The following is a 16,864-nucleotide window of genomic DNA, read 5'->3' as shown; positions in this document are numbered from 1 at the left end:
TGGCGTGAGCACTGTTAGCTGGAAATACAGCAAACTAAGTAGCTGTATGAGATTGAAACGGCTAAAAAAAAAAAGCCCTGATGTCTTATTGAAACGTATATAGAGGATATTACATGATCGTGTGAAGATATGAAGTTTATCTTCGAGTGGGGAATGTACGTATATATCACCAGTGAGCAAGCAAACGAGTGAAATTTTTCAACACGAGAAGATAAACTTCATATCTTTGCAATGTTCTTTATATTATATGGACACATATACAAAAAAAAAACCACGCAAGTTAAATCAAAAGAATTTTAATTTTGAACCAGTTCGCCATTTTGACAACGCGCATCTAGTCAGCCGGAAAACACAGAGAGTGCCGTCATCAGAGTGAAATATCGGGCACTATTATACATACAGGAAACTTTTTCAATGGAATAAAAACGTGTTCTATTCCCTTCTAGCGGGTTTCATTCATTTGATTTGATAGCATGCAATATTGCTCACATATTGCTTATCCTACTTGTATTACGTCACTCTACCCAATGGAGAATCTCATCTCATCTCATCTCATTATCTCTAGCCACTTTATCCTTCTACAGGGTCGCAGGCAAGCTGGAGCCTATCCCAGCTGACTACGGGCGAAAGGCGGGGTACACCCTGGACAAGTCGCCAGGTCATCACAGGGCTGACACATAGACACAGACAACCATTCACACTCACATTCACACCTACGGTCAATTTAGAGTCACCAGTTAACCTAACCTGCATGTCTTTGGACTGTGGGGGAAACCGGAGCACCCGGAGGAAACCCACGCGGACACGGGGAGAACATGCAAACTCCACACAGAAAGGCCCTCGCCGGCCCCGGGGCTCGAACCCAGGACCTTCTTGCTGTGAGGCGACAGCGCTAACCACTACACCACCGTGCCGCCCAATGGAGAATGAGTATTGAATATGATTTATGATATTGCATGGTTGTCAAGAGAACATGACGTCACGCGTCGGCACTGATGTGAATATTCAATGAGAGAGTTTTCTGCTGCACATGCACAGAAGCATTTCTTTGTTCACCAGGAAAGAGAAAACCGTGTTGAACACCTGAAAGGCTACCAAAACTTTGTTAGATATTCTTCATGCATATTTACAAAGAGTGGTGAACCTTTACTATTAGAGCTGGGACTTGAGCTCAGCCAAACTTTAGCCAGACACCAAAAAAGTAACAGGGCAAAGGATTTTGCAAGGGATTAGCGGCAGACTGGCAGGTTGCTCCGTTGTGCATAGTTGTCGATGTTGATTTTAAAAATTACACAGGGAAATGAACACTTAAGTCTGAGTGAAAAATACCGTGGTGAGCAAGTGTGGAAGAAGAATCTGGAGACAGAAATCTTAGTTTCTCAGTCATTAGCTTGTGCTACTTGCTGTCGATAGCACTGGCTTGACCACTTTATTAGCATTCACGAACACTACTGATGAACACTACACCGGCTGGAAGGTGACTTCACTGCTGCGCTGATGGCGCCGACCTTCGAGAAGGTCTAGGGCGATACATTTTTGGTCCCTCTCACTATAAATCAAAATCTGATTGGTTAATTCATCTGTCACTTCCTACATAAACATACACTGTCATGGCCTTCTGTCCTGGTAATGAAGTCCTAACCAATGAGTGAGCCAGCTCTAAACTCTTCTCAGCCGAGAGACAATAAACAAAAAATTCTCATCGGATAACTTGATTTTAATATTTTCAGGACAATAACTTTCATTTCTGAAGCAAACTTGACAGAAAATGAGGCCGAATTAGAATTACAAGAGAATAATTACATAAGTACAATGAAATTATGAAAGAATGAAAGCAATTAAATATAACATTTGAAATGCTGATATGTTTGGGCTTCTCTGATGGTTCCCCTCTGTTTACAAGAGAAAAACATACCAATGGACATTGAAAAGCTGGAAAAGTGTGTGTATGGATAATATTGGCTGGCTTTTTTTTCGTGGTATATCAGATATATTCCATTCAGCTACTTGTCTTCAACTCGTTCAGTATCATGCTAGCTGAATGGCATACATCTGATATACCACTCAACATCAGCTAATATTATTTAGATATATCGCTCAGATCAGCGATATATTTCATATGAAAAATGTGAGTTTTTCAACACAAGAAGATAAACTTCATATCTTCAAGCCAACGTGTGATTTTTATTTTTATTTTATAGACACATTCACAAACAAAAATTACCCAAATTTATCAAAACAGTTAATTGAAGAAGAAACCTTTATTTGTCACATGCACACTTCAAGCACAGTGAAATTCATCCTCTGCATTTAACCCATCTGAAGCAGTGAACACACGCACTCAGAGCAGTGGGCAGCCACACTAGAGCGCCTGGGGAGCAGTCAGGGGTTAGATACCTTGCTCAAGGGCACCTCAGCCCAAGGCCACCCCACATTAACCTAACTGCATGTCTTTGGATTGTGGGGGAAACCGGAGCACCCGGAGGAAACCCACGCAGACACGGGGAGAACATGCAAACTCCACACAGAAAGGCCCTCGCCGGCTGCTGGGTTCGAACCCGGAACCTTCTTGCTGTGAGGCAACAGCACTAACCACTACACCACCGTGCCGCCCTCATGAGTGACACATGTCACAGTTTTGCTTCCTCATGTCCTGGATGTAGCTTGTATGAAAAATATGTGTGGTGTATTTCCCAGTAAAACACTTCCTCCCTACTGCTGCGAGACTGTACAACCGGCAACTCACCAAGCACAGCACCAGTCACTTCTCACAATAATGAACAGTACTGTCCAGATCACTTCTACATCCATAGAAACCCCTCTGAACGTATACTGTGTGCACTGACTATCAGCATCAGTACTTTACAGTGAACTGCTAGCTACACATGGTTAAAATGGCTCTTGTGCAATACTTACACGTGCAATACCACCTTTGTAATACATTTATGTTAACTATAAATCTGCAAACCTGTTAATTTATGCAAATTTGTAAATTTTTTTATCTCTAAATTTGTAGTTTATCTCTTTTATATATATCCTTTTTTGTATATTTAGTACTTTTGGACTACTTCACTGCCTTATCTTTTTCTCTTTATATATTTTTGCTGCTGTAACAATGTAAATTTCCCCTTGTGGGATAATAAAAGGCTATCTTGTCTTGTCTATAGAATATTAACTTACATAATGCTTCTCGGAGACATGTGTAACTATATACACTACTGTTCAAAAGTTTGGGGTCACCCAGACAATTTTGTGTTTTCCATGAAAAGTCACACTTTTATTTACCACCATAAGTTCTCATCTCATCTCATCATCTCTAGCCGCTATATCCTGTTCTACGGGGTCGCAGGCAAGCTGGAGCCTATCCCAGCTGACTACGGGCGAAAGGCGGAGTACACCCTGGACAAGTCGCTAGGTCATCACAGGGCTGACACATAGACACAGACAACCATTCACACTCACATTCACACCTACGGTCAATTTAGAGTCACCAGTTAACCTAACCTGCATGTCTTTGGACTGTGGGGGAAACCGGAGCACCCGGAGGAAACCCATGCGGACACGGGGAGAACATGCAAACTCCACACAGAAAGGCCCTCGCCGGCCACGGGGCCCGAACCCGGACCTTCTTGCTGTGAGGTGACAGCGCTAACCACTACACCACCATGCTGCCCCCACCGTAAGTTGTAAAATGAATAGAAAATACAGTCGAGACATTTTTCTGGCCATTTTGAGCATTTAATCGACCCCACAAATGTGATGCTCCAGAAACTCAATCTGCTCAAAGGAAGGTCAGTTTTATAGCTTCTCTAAAGAGCTCAACTGTTTTCAGCTGTGCTAACATGATTGTACAAGGGTTTTCTAATCATCCATTAGCCTTCTGAGGCAATGAGCAAACACATTGTACCATTAGAACACTGGAGTGAGAGTTGCTGGAAATGGGCCTCTATACACCTATGGAGATATTGCACCAAAAACCACACATTTGCAGCTAGAATAGTCATTTACCACATTAGCAATGTATAGAGTGGATTTCTTTTTTTTAAGATTTTTTTGGGCTTTTTTCACCTTTATTGGATAGGCCAGTGTAGAGACAGGAAATGAGCAGGAGAGAGAGATGGGGAAGGATCGGGAAATGACCTCAGGTCGGAATCGAACCCGGGTCCCCGGATCCATGGCACGGCGCCCCATCCACCTGAACCATGACGCCCCCTATAGAGTGTATTTCTGATTAAAGTGATCTTCATTGAAAAGAACAGTGCTTTTCTTTCAAAAATAAGGACATTTCAAAGTGACCCCAAACTTTTGAACGGTAGTTTAATTATTTTTGCTATGCTAAAGAATGGTTCCAATAAGCAGCCTAAATAAAAAAGTATGTCTTTGAGTCACCTCATTTTGAGAGATTTTGTCTAACGTTAACATAAAAAGTACTTTCTGGTTTAATCTGTTGTTATATTTACTGCACAGAGAAATCTATTTATGATTGTGATATATATGAGGTATATACTAGTAAGGAAGTAAGGATGGGGTCATGTGATGTGACCTGATGTGAAGCAGAATTACTGTTGCTCCCTCAAAGTTGATTATTTTCCAATAACTGCAGCTCCTGAAGTATTTTATTCCTCTTATACCGCAGCAATTTACTAATGATGACATTTTTTATTAATTAAAGATGCATAGCTGCCAACTACTACGAATAAATCGTATTTATTACGATTTGTCGTTTTGATTACAAAAATACGAATTTACTACAATAAAATATGATTTTGCCAATTTTCATGGGTCATTTTCAAAGTCTATCACCGGTGGGATTCGTATTTGATAAAACACCGCTTCGTTCCAAGCGGCAGATGCTACGCGTTTCAAGCTTTTGTTATGAAGATGTAGCGTAGTACTAATCTCTAAAGAAAGCATGGCTAAGGGGAAGGGCCAGCGCTTCAAGGACTCATACCGAGAGGAGTTTCCCTTCATTTCTAAGTCAAGTAAGGGCGATCACTACGCGTTTTGTGCTCCATGTCGGCAAGACATTTCTATCAGTCATGGCGGGCGTTCTGATATCGTAACACGTGAAAACCTCCCTTCACAAGGAAAGCACGGACAATATTTCAAAGACTGCAAAACTAACGAAATGGGTGGCCACTTCGAATGAACTGTCAACAATCCGGGCCGAATGTTTGTTCACGTCTTTTTTCATTGAACACAACATTCCCCTAGCCGTTGCTAGTCCTGTTGGGCCCTTGCTCAGAAAAGCATTTCTGAATGGTGTTAGATATTGCCAAGTTTATGTGGTGCAATAACATCAACTGTTGACTGAGTAAGCTCTCGTCTATTTCTCTAACGTGTACGCTGTCAAAAGTTATATGTGCCGATTGCATTGTTTGAAGTTTTTGCCTGATTCACTGACTATTTTCATACATTGTTGAAAAGAACTTTTGCAAATTAATGTAAGATGATAGTTTAGTTTGTAGAATAAATTTTGTAAAACTATTTTGTTTTAGTGTGACTTTTCAGGGTAGTTTTGCTAGAAAGCTTTGGCGGGGGGGGGGGGGCAAAGCCCCCCCAACCCCCCACCAAGACTCAGTACCCAACCTTGTATTACTATTTACAATTTCGGAATGTTGGCAGCTATGAAGATGCTCCAAAAACACCATACTTTTTTTTTTTTTTAATGTGGAGCATACACATATAAGTTAGTTCCTTTTATGGCTTGTGTTCATTCTCCAGCACTTCTCTTTTTTGTTTCTCCTTGAAAAAAAAAACAGCAAAGCTCTCTGTCCTGAAGAATTTCTATTGTCGAAAAGCTGATAGTTACAACTTCAGCTGTGACTCTTATAAACCTCTGCCACTGGAGACTCCTTCCAAAAGCGATTAATAAACATCTCACAGAAAACATCACCAAATCAATGATTATACACATTTATAAGTGATTTTGTGTGGCGCGTCCACCATAAAAGTCCCTGCATTAATTTTCAATAGAGAAACAAATGAGCGCGTTAATATTTAAGCATTATTCGAAATGAAGTCAAGGTTATTATTCACCAATATTCACTGAGCCTGAGGCGAATAATTGCTTTAGTATAAATACACAGGTGATTATTTTTAAAAAATTTTATTAAAAAATAATTTGTGTCAAACTTCAAAAGCAGCATGCAAATGTAATAACGGTGTGGTGCAGACTTGTGTCACTTATCTGTGCCAAGTCACGTAAAATACTTCGTTTTGAAATCGATAAAATAAATCACAATCCCACCTTACCTTTGAATAGTTTTAGACCAAACTTCAGAGCATCTTTAGTGCTTTTAGGAACAGCATTTTCTTTCATAATTTATTTGTGCTAGCTGATTAGCTAATTAATAAGCCAATTAGCGAATTAATTAGCTTGCACTGAGCATTGGGGCAAATTATTACTATCACTCAGGATCTTTCAACAACTTCTTCTTCTTCTTCTTCTTCTTCTTATTATTATTCTCCTAACATTTTTTAGGACACTATTTCTCCCTTAGTTTTCAACCAACCATCACCAAATTTCACATGAAGAATGCCTCTGGGCTGAATTACATTGCTATGACTTTTGGTGCTGATCCAGATCATCAGTTCAGAATGATCCATGAAAAATGAGATTTTTTTTCAACCACTTATAACTCTGTCAATTTTCATGATTTATTTAATAATTTTTTATTTTATTTTTTATTTTGTTCAGGGCAGCAGGGCGCAATTTTTCCTCGCTAAGTGTTCTCTATCTCTTACCATTCCGGATCTATAGGGTACAGTGACCAGACATCCTGGTTTGTAACACCTAGCGCAAATTACTCTGACTTTCAGAGGTGGACAAAGTACCCAATTACATTACTTAAGTCAAAGTACAGATCCCGCTGGTCAAATGTGACTCCGATACAAGTGAAAGTTGTCCAGTCAAATTTTTACTTAAGTTAAAGTACTGAAGTACTTGCTTTTAAAAATACTTAAGTATTAAAAGTACATTTTCTGTCAACGCATTGTTGTATTATTGCCACAACGCTTACAAAACCTAATGCCTCTGAAGCAACCGACTGGATTTACAAAATGAACGCATGCTGTGCCATCATGGTGGTTTAACGTTAAGCTAGCTAGTCAGTGAAACTCCACCTGACATGCTAGCAAACTCTTTTCAAACTCAAAATCATATTGGGTAGCTAACGCTACTAGGAAAGAAAGATTTCTTCATTCTGTTTATTTGGCAAGATTATGCTAAAACATTTCTCAAAGGACGTCAGGTAAGTTAACGTTATTCATGTTAGCATAACTCCGTTTTTACATGCTTAACTAACTATGTGTTAACGTTATCCGTGGACAAGGCTACGGCAACTTGGCGGGCAAATCCACAGAAAGTCATTTGACTAACCAGACTGCATAGCTATTGCAACGTTATAGCTAGCTGTAAAAGCACAGACAACTTCATTGCAAGCTTTCTCTTGGAATAAAATGTTCATATACCTCAATATGCTTCCGCAGGTTGGATGGCGAGTTTTTGTAGGCCGTGATGTGGTTCGTTTTAGACAAACAAAGCAAACATTTAAAATGAAACAAATCTTTAATCCTTTCAGAAAACTGAAACATGGGTTCTAGGTATGGCCATAAGTGTGTTCATTCCCCAGAAGAACCGCCTCCTTCCATTCTGCCATCAACTGATCGTGTTAAATAACGCTGCTGAGAAATCACTGAACTTGATTTTATACAGTCTATGGACATGACGTGACCCTAGTGATTACTGATCGGCTGTCTCAGTGTCACCTGCGAATAAACCAATCACGTTTTAGAAAAGAAAAGGAAAAACATCCACTTTCAAAGCCGCTTCATGGTAACGAGTAACGAGGACCTTGACAGAAATGTAGTGGAGTGAAAAGTGCGATATTTGTCTTTCAAATGTTGTGAAGTTAAAGTCATAAGTTTAAAAAATAATACTCAAAAAGTGTACTTAAGTACAGTACTCAAGTAAATGTACGTCGTTACTGTCCACCTCTGCTGACTTTAGTCACAGTCTCTATCTAGTTTGTAATTCTTCCTCACGTACGGTGATAAAGTGCTTGGCAGCCATTTTGCCGGATCGCTCAAGGTGATTATTGAGAAACAGTCCGAATATCTCAACCAATCGGTGCACGCGATTTCCAATAATCACCTACATATTTATGTGAAAAGCTGTTATAGAAAATGAATCAACAGCTTCTGACCAATCATAATCAAGCATTCAGCAGAGCTGTGATATAAAACAGGATAAGCTTATTTTACGTAAAAGTATAATTTAATCTGCTAAAACCATTCTAAAAGCAATCCAGCCGTAATCAAATTCAAAGAAAGATCACATTACTGATTACATCTTTAGTTATGTAATCTGTAATCAGTACAGGATTACACTTCGTCAGTAATTTACCCAGCTCTGTTTATAGGCAGGAGGAGGAGAGAATTTGGAAGACAGAACAGAAGCACATGGAAAGCCGACAGGAAGGTGTAGTGCACACAGAGAGAGAGAGAGAGATTGAGAGAGAGAGAGACGTGTGGGCCTAGTGTGGGAGGTACAGTCACTTAGCGAGCACACACACATTCATAAATGGTGTGCATGCCAAGGTTAGAAAGGTTAATATGTAGTCATGGAAACTGCAACACTGGAGCTGTAAGACGGAGATTGTGTCTCTTTTTTTCGCAAAAAGAACAAGATGTGAAGATAGATAACGTCTACCCAGATAGAACCAACTCACCACAAAAGAAGCTTCTGTGTAGCAGTTTAACCATTTAAACAGAGCATGAGCTGAGGTGTTATGCTTCAGACCACAGAGAAAAACAAAATAAAGAGATTGCAATGCCGTTGCAAAACAATTCAGGTGTTCCAGTTGTTAGATTGCTGTTCCGATAAATCTGAGTGACAACTACAGGGCCAGTCAAAAGTTTGAACACACTTACTCATTCATAGGTGTTTCTGTAGTTTGACTATGTTCTACTTGTAGAACAATACTGAAGACATCAAAACTATGAAATGACACATGGAACAAATATGGGATTATGTAGTAAACAAAAACAAAATCCATCTATCCATCTATCTATCTATCTATCTATCTATCTATCTATCTATCTATCTATCTATCTATCTATCTATCCATTGTCCATAACTGCTTATCCTGTACAGGATCGCGGGCAAGCTGGAGCCTATCCCAGCTGACTATGGGCGAGAGGCAGGGTACACCCTGGACAAGTCGCCAGATCATCACAGCAAAAACAAAATATGTTTCATATTTTAGCTTCTGGGCGGCACGGTGGTGTAGTGGTTAGCGCTGTCGCCTCACAGCAAGAAGGTCCGGGTTCGAGCCCCGTGGCCGGCGAAGGCCTTTCTGTGTGGAGTTTGCATGTTCTCCCCGTGTCCGCGTGGGTTTCCTCCGGGTGCTCCGGTTTCCCCCACAGTCCAAAGACATGCAGGTTAGGTTAACTGGTGACTCTAAATTGAGCGTAGGTGTGAATGTGAGTGTGAATGGTTGTCTGTGTCTATGTGTCGCCCTGTGATGACCTGGTGACTTGTCCAGGGTGTACCCCGCCTTTCGCCCGTAGTCAGCTGGGATAGGCTCCAGCTTGCCTGCGACCCTGTAGAACAGGATAAAGCGGCTACAGATAATGAGATGAGATGAGATTTTAGCTTCTTCATAGTAGCCAGCGTTTACCTTGATGACACTTTCTACATTATTGGCATTATCTTAACCAGCTTCATGAGGTAGTCACCTGGAATGCTTTTCAATTAACAGATGCCTCGTGAAAAGTTAATTAGTGTAATTTCTTGCCTTCTTAATGTGTTTGAGATCAAACAGTAAATTATTTGTTTGCACATGACGTCATGGCTAATGATGCATGAGGCTTTGAACCAGAAGTCAGCCATGTTGGAGGATATACACAAACTCACGCGGCGCACATTTACTATAGAAGATGTGCTCGGGAGGTTGTTACGCTCAAGAATTCCTTTTGTTTCTTCGCTATGCTGACTCTTTGTGCTGAAATTAGATGCGGGCTCAACTCTATTCGAGATAAGGGGACTTATAAGTTCTTTAGAATTCTAGCAATTGTAAATAATCAAGGAGAAAAAAAAAAAAACAAGAGAGTTGTCCACAAAGCGTAGATGTCAACGGCTGTCCAACATGAACCGGGCTAATCTGAGCGATGAGAAAGGAAAAGCCACATGAGTCTGCAGGGAACATTTTATCAGTGGGAAGTGGTACGAGCTAGTTATTAATGAAAGATTGCAATATATAAGAAATATTGGATTGTTTAATAGCCTGGTCGTGCAGAAACTCACCGCTGTCAAACGTGACAAAGCCGTGATCATCGAGTGTGTGATCAGGCAATCAAAGGCTTCTACGATTATTTAATTTTTAAAAGAGCTGTATAGAATTTTTGATGACACTGCTTTTATTTTTTTGCTTTTCCTTTCCATTAGGGAAACCAGCTGATCTCTACAACTTTACATATCCAGACTGGGCTCCAACACAAAATATGGGCCACAACAAAATCAAAGATGGTACTAAAGCAGGAGCTCGAAATGCTTGGCTTACAGAGCACAGAAAGAAATGCAAAATTATTGAAGAATCTTCCCAAACGATCACAGAGTCAGTTGAACAAGATTCATGTCAATCCACTACCTCAAATACTGCAGCCTCCTCGCCTGCTGAGTGCCCTCATCTCATCTCATCTCATTATCTGTAGCTGCTTTATCCTGTTCTACAGGGTCGCAGGCAAGCTGGAGCCTATCCCAGCTGACTACGGGCGAAAGGCGGGGTACACCCTGGACAAGTCGCCAGGTCATCACAGGGCTGACACATAGACACAGACAACCATTCACACTCACATTCACACCTACGCTCAATTTAGAGTCACCAGTTAACCTAACCTGCATGTCTTTGGACTGTGGGGGAAACCGGAGCACCCGGAGGAAACCCACGCGGACACGTGGACAACATGCAAACTCCGCACAGAAAGGCCCTCACCGGCCACGGGGCTCGAACCCGGACCTTCTTCCTGTGAGGCGACAGCGCTAACCACTACACCACCGTGCCGCCTGCTGAGTGCTCTATGATAACTAAATAGGTTATATAGTGTGTTAGACACTGATCTTTTGAAGCAATCAAAATTATTGTTTTTAAAATAGATTTGAGAAATGACTACAAGCTTTGAAATGTAACTCCTCTTTACCTTTCAGTCTGTACTCTTGCCACTGTATTATTTATATATATATATATATATATATCAAATCAAAGCCCTTCCCACGCCATGTGGCGCATAAGGCAGCACCGATCTGCATTTCCGTAGCCCTCGGCCTCTCATAACTAGGGTTACAGTGGGGGGTAGTCCTCTGGTAACCACAAGAGTTTGACTCCCCACTCGCGTCTGTATTGCAGCATGGCTTGCCAGTAGGTACCATTTTTATGATGGTCTTTGGTATGACCCGACCGTGAGTAGAACTCGCGATCTCCCGATCGAGAGGCAGACACGCTAACCAATAGGCCACACACATATATCCCAGAAACTACATTGTCTAGGCAAATGAAACTGAACAGACTTAATGTTGAGCAATATAAGATTTATTCCTTAAAATTTGAATGAGAAATTCAAAGGTATGTGGATTCCATGAACGATTTCACAAATTTTCAATATGCACGCCACCTGAGACACGGCACTGAACGAGGTGCAACGTGTAGAGTTTCATTCACAAACGTTTTCTCAGGACGCACCAAACTGTCGTTGGAGGAATCTGGGTCTCCAGGCTTGCTCTTCTTATGGACTTCTTGGGGCTTTGCAAGAGTTTTTCGCGAATCCGCTCGACCGTCTTTTCCAATGCTGGTGGTCGTCCAGATCCTTTTGCCCTGCTGCATAGACAGCCTTCCTCTTTGAACTTTTTGTGCCATGTCCAAATCTGCATTGCAGTTGGTGCATTTTTAGAGAATTCTCTCATAAATGCATGCTGCACAGTCTCATTAAAGGAGATACACAAAACCATGGTCTCACTTTCGTTTATAAACGCCTTGAGACCTCAAGAATGGCACAGGAATAGTTTTAAGCGTTAACAATAAATCTAATATAGTAATTTTTATGATTAAAGTGATTTTATATAGGTAGCGGTCTGAGTGAATGACCTTGACGTCCGTGAAGTCACAGCAGGAAGTCTATCGGTCTCATCGCCATTTCCGCTATACTAAAACACAGAGCTGACTGCAACTCCGAGCCTCCATTTTGAGCTAATTTATCGCCATGCTACGTAGACGTGCCAGCAACACGACAGAAGGTGGATTTACGTTGCATTCATGGCCCAAGAATGTTCAAACTGCAAAGATTTGGCCGCATTTTGCGAGAAGTTCACGGGCACATTGGGCGCCTATGAAGTGGTCTCTCCTCTGCTCTGCACATTTTACTGAAGACTCGTACGACACCTGACCTCTGATCTGTTGAGGAGCATTGGCTATAAGCCTGTATTAAAAGAGGGTGCAGGACCAACAATTAAAGGAAAAGGAAACTATAAGAAAAGGAAAGTTTTTTTTTTTAAAGAAAAGTAAGTTCAGTTGCAACTAATGAAAACCTCTGATCTAATATACACTCCACCGGCCACTTTAATAGGAACTTGTTCTTGATTCTAAGATTCCTGTTCTTAGCTGCAGGAGCGGAACCCAATGTGGTCTTCTGTTCTGCTGTTGCATGCTGAGATGCTTTTCTGCTCACCACGGTTGTAAAGAGTGATTATATGAGTGACTATATCCTTCATGGCAGCTCGAACCACAAATCTGGACATTTTCCTCCGACCTCTCTTATCAACAAGGCGTGTGTTTCCACCAACAGAACGGTCATTACTCAGTCACTCAGTGTTTTTTGTTTTTTGCACCATTCTGTGTAAACTCTAGAGACTGTTGTGTGTGAAAACCCCAGGAGATCAGCAATTTCTGAAATACTCAAATAAACCAGTCCATCTGGCTCAAACTCAGTGAAAGAAAGTCACACTTTGAGATCACAATTTTTCCCATTCTGATGTTTGAACATTGTGAACATTAATGAAATGAAGCTCTTGATTTGTATCTGTATGATTTGATGCGGGCGGCACGGCGGTGTAGTGGTTAGCGCTGTCGCCTCACAGCAAGAAGTTCCTGGGTTCGAGCCCCGTGGCCGGCGAGGGCCTTTCTGTGCGGAGTTTGCATGTTCTCCCCGTGTCCGCGTGGGTTTCCTCCGGGTGCTCCGGTTTCCCCCACAGTCCAAAGACATGCAGGTTAACTGGTGACTCTAAATTGACCGTAGGTGTGAGTGTGAATGGTTGTCTGTGTCTATGTGTCAGCCCTGTGATGACCTGGCGACTTGTCCAGGGTGTACCCCGCCTTTCGCCCGTAGTCAGCTGGGATAGGCTCCAGCTTGCCTGCGACCCTGTAGGACAGGATAAAGCGGCTACAGATAATGAGACGAGCTGAGATGATTTGATGCGTTGTACCGCTGTCAAGGGATCGGCTGATTAGAGAACTGCATCAAACAGCAGGTGGATGGGTATTCCTAATAAAGTGGCCGGTGAGATTAGTTGGCTTAATATCTTTATACCTCTTGTGCGTATCTGCATATTTTTGCTAAGAATAAAAGGCTGTACTGACACTCCAAGAAGTTACCAGGTCTAGTTTTCTTTTCTTCTGTCAGCCATTTTATTATTGTGCACTTTGTGTGCAAAATCTCTCTATCTCAGAACTCAGTATCTCCTGTACACATCAGACACAGCAGTATCCCTTGTTTTATCTTTTTGTTCAAGTGCACAGAATTAAAATAACATATCTGCAGTCTGTCTCAAAAAGCTGCACTCAAGAAATATGCGTACTAAATAGCATCTGTTCATCTCGGTTTGGCTAGAAATAATGCGAAAACTGATGACCTACAGTAAAATTCGATAAAACTAAAAAGCCCCCCCCCCAAAAAAAATTCTGAAAGCATCAGCAACATGCATCTATTCAGTGGCATTGTAGACTGTACTGACCCTTTAAAGACTGTAAACCACACTAAGGGCTATTATCCAATATAAACAGACACTGCAGCTCTGAGCTTGTGCTGGAATGCATGAACTCACTGAAGTACATGAGAGTAAAGCTGTACCACAGTGGGGTCATTGCCTCAGGGGTCCACTAGACGCTCTGACTCATGGCAGAAATGCAATCTGATGAAATACAGAATGTGATAATCATGACTCACATATGGAAAAGACAGGACGTCCATAAACAGAGTCAGATGCGTATAAAATATTTCTATTCCCAGCATGCGGGATAGAGGATGTGGAATGTAAATCTCGATCATATTTAAGAAGAAAAATCTGTATTGGATTTGAAACATTCTGACTCTACTGGTTGGTTGGGGGGGGGCGCAAAGAAATGTAAAGATTTATCAGTTCTTCAAGCTGTACTGCCTTTCAGATTTATCAAGTGCAGGTCATAAAAAGAATTTTCCCGACACCCAAGTTATTTTTGTTCAATGGACCGAAAACTACTGAATTCGAATCACAGACTTCCAATTTTATTCTTTTTTTAAAAAACAGAACAATTAATGAATTTAGAACCATGTGGCCCTAAATTCTCCACTATTTATTGGATACAGAAACGGGTTCTGTCCGTCTGTCCGGTCACGTTTTCGTTTCCAGGCCATATCTTTAAAACTACTGAAGATATCTTCATGAAACTTTTGTATACATATCAAGCAACATGTGAACTGGTGCCTTTGGATTTTTGGAAAAAAAACCAAAGTATTTTTCAAATTTTTACATAAAAAAGATTTTGACTTAGTTTCTAAGAGCAATGTTCGTTTCCAGAGCATATATCCAAAACTATTCATGATACGGATTTGAAACTTGGTGTACATGTTAACAAGGTGATGTAGATGTGCCTTTTCATACAAAGAAATTTGAGAAATTGTAATTTTTCATGTTTCCATGGAGGGCGGCAGGGCACGGTGGTGTAGTGGTTAGCGCTGTCGCCTCACAGCAAGAAGGTCCGGGTTCGAGCCCCGTGGCCGGCGAGGGCCTTTCTGTGCGGAGTTTGCATGTTCTCCCCGTGTCCGCGTGGGTTTCCTCCGGGTGCTCCGGTTTCCCCCACAGTCCAAAGACATGCAGGTTAGGTTAACTGGTGACTCTAAATTGACCGTAGGTGTGAATGTGAGTGTGAATGGTTGTCTGTGTCTATGTGTCAGCCCTGTGATGACCTGGCGACTTGTCCAGGGTGTACCCCGCCTTTCGCCCGTAGTCAGCTGGGATAGGCTCCAGCTTGCCTGCGACCCTGTAGAACAGGATAAAGCGGCTACAGATAATGAGATGAGATGAGATGTTTCCATGGAAACAGTTTCAGACTTAGTCTCTCAGGTTAGTCTTAGGGGTAGGTTTTGTTTCCGGAGCAGAACTTGAAAACTATGAGTGGTACTGTCTTGAAAGTTGGTATATGTGTTGATTAAGTAATGTATATGTGCCTTTTGATACTAAGAAATGTGAGAGATTTTAATTTCTAGCTCACCTGGACCAGAGGTCTGGTGGGTTTATGCCATGGGCTGCTGAGGTCAGTGTAAAGAGGTAGGGTTGGTTTCCTGCAGCACAACTTGAAAAATGTGACAAATAATATCTTGAAACTTGGTATATAGTTGGTATATAGGGCGGGGATATAGACGACTGTCTTCTTGTTTTTCCTGCTTCACCATGACCCAATTCAAGATACTATGTCATGCATCACGTGGTGGGCTTTCCCCATTCATGCAAGGCATTGTGGGAAAGAAATTTGAAACAGGAGAGAAAAATGGAGAATGCGAATGAAACATGAAAGACCGACTACAGTAACGGAAAGTGAGAAAAACGTTGTTATATACGAAGGAAAAGAAACACAGGACCAAACTAATAAATATTGGTGGTCAGCAAGCACCTCGGTGTGATCAGCTGTTCGTTTAGCGACAGAATGATGGAACTGTCAGTGCACGGTCAAAGGTAAACCTGTAGATGGCAGTACACTGGATGCCAGCTGCTGTAAAACCCAAAAGATGAAGACGGTAAACCTGCGCATGCACACACGGACTTCCTCTGTCTGCTTGACTGCGCGAAGCAAGCGATTTCATGCACATTATTTGCTCGGGAATCCCCTCAAATTGAATAACTTCCCAGCCACAGAATGGCCTGATATTTTTGAGATATTACAGAAATAAACATTCATGAAATCGAAAGGCCATCTAGCTTCAAGACATTGCCAGCATTTCCAAAAGAGGAGTAGCAAAATTAAAGCTCTAATTCGAGAGCCAATGTGGGTGCAGTGTGCAATTTTATTTCATTGTGAATATTATTTGACATAACACTTTTTTTTATTTACTTTCAGTTTAATTCCATAATTACAAAAGATATCAGCAGTGGAATTGAGATCAGTACTAAAAATAGATCTCATGTTCTACTGTAGCAACATTCCGCCACCTGGTGGCAGATTTTTGTTATCACTCAGTAATGCCAAATCCTTCTTGAGACGCTCACTGTGTGACCTGAGGATCGAAGCACAAAGCTTAAAGAACAAGCTCTTCATTGTTTGCGTCACTGAACAGTGAAAAGGGCTTATCCAAAAACACTGGCAAGTCACATTCCCTTTATAAAGTTCAAGAAATTCAGGCAATGCTACCGAGTCACAAAGTGTGTTTGTCCTACGGTGTACATTAAAAAGTTACACTAGACCAGGGGTGTCAAACCTGATCCATAAAGGGCCGTGTGGCTGCAGGTTTTCATTCCAGCCATGCAGCAGCACCCTGATTTGGCTTATTCAATCAACTGACACACCCACCCTTTAATCAAGGGTGGGTGTGGCTGCAAGTATTTGACTGTGTGAAGACA

This window comes from Neoarius graeffei, chromosome 17 (assembly GCF_027579695.1).
Source record: "Neoarius graeffei isolate fNeoGra1 chromosome 17, fNeoGra1.pri, whole genome shotgun sequence".
Lineage (NCBI taxonomy): Eukaryota > Metazoa > Chordata > Actinopteri > Siluriformes > Ariidae > Neoarius > Neoarius graeffei.
The sequence above is the reverse complement of the archived record's forward strand: the minus strand, read 5'-3'. Positions refer to the sequence as shown.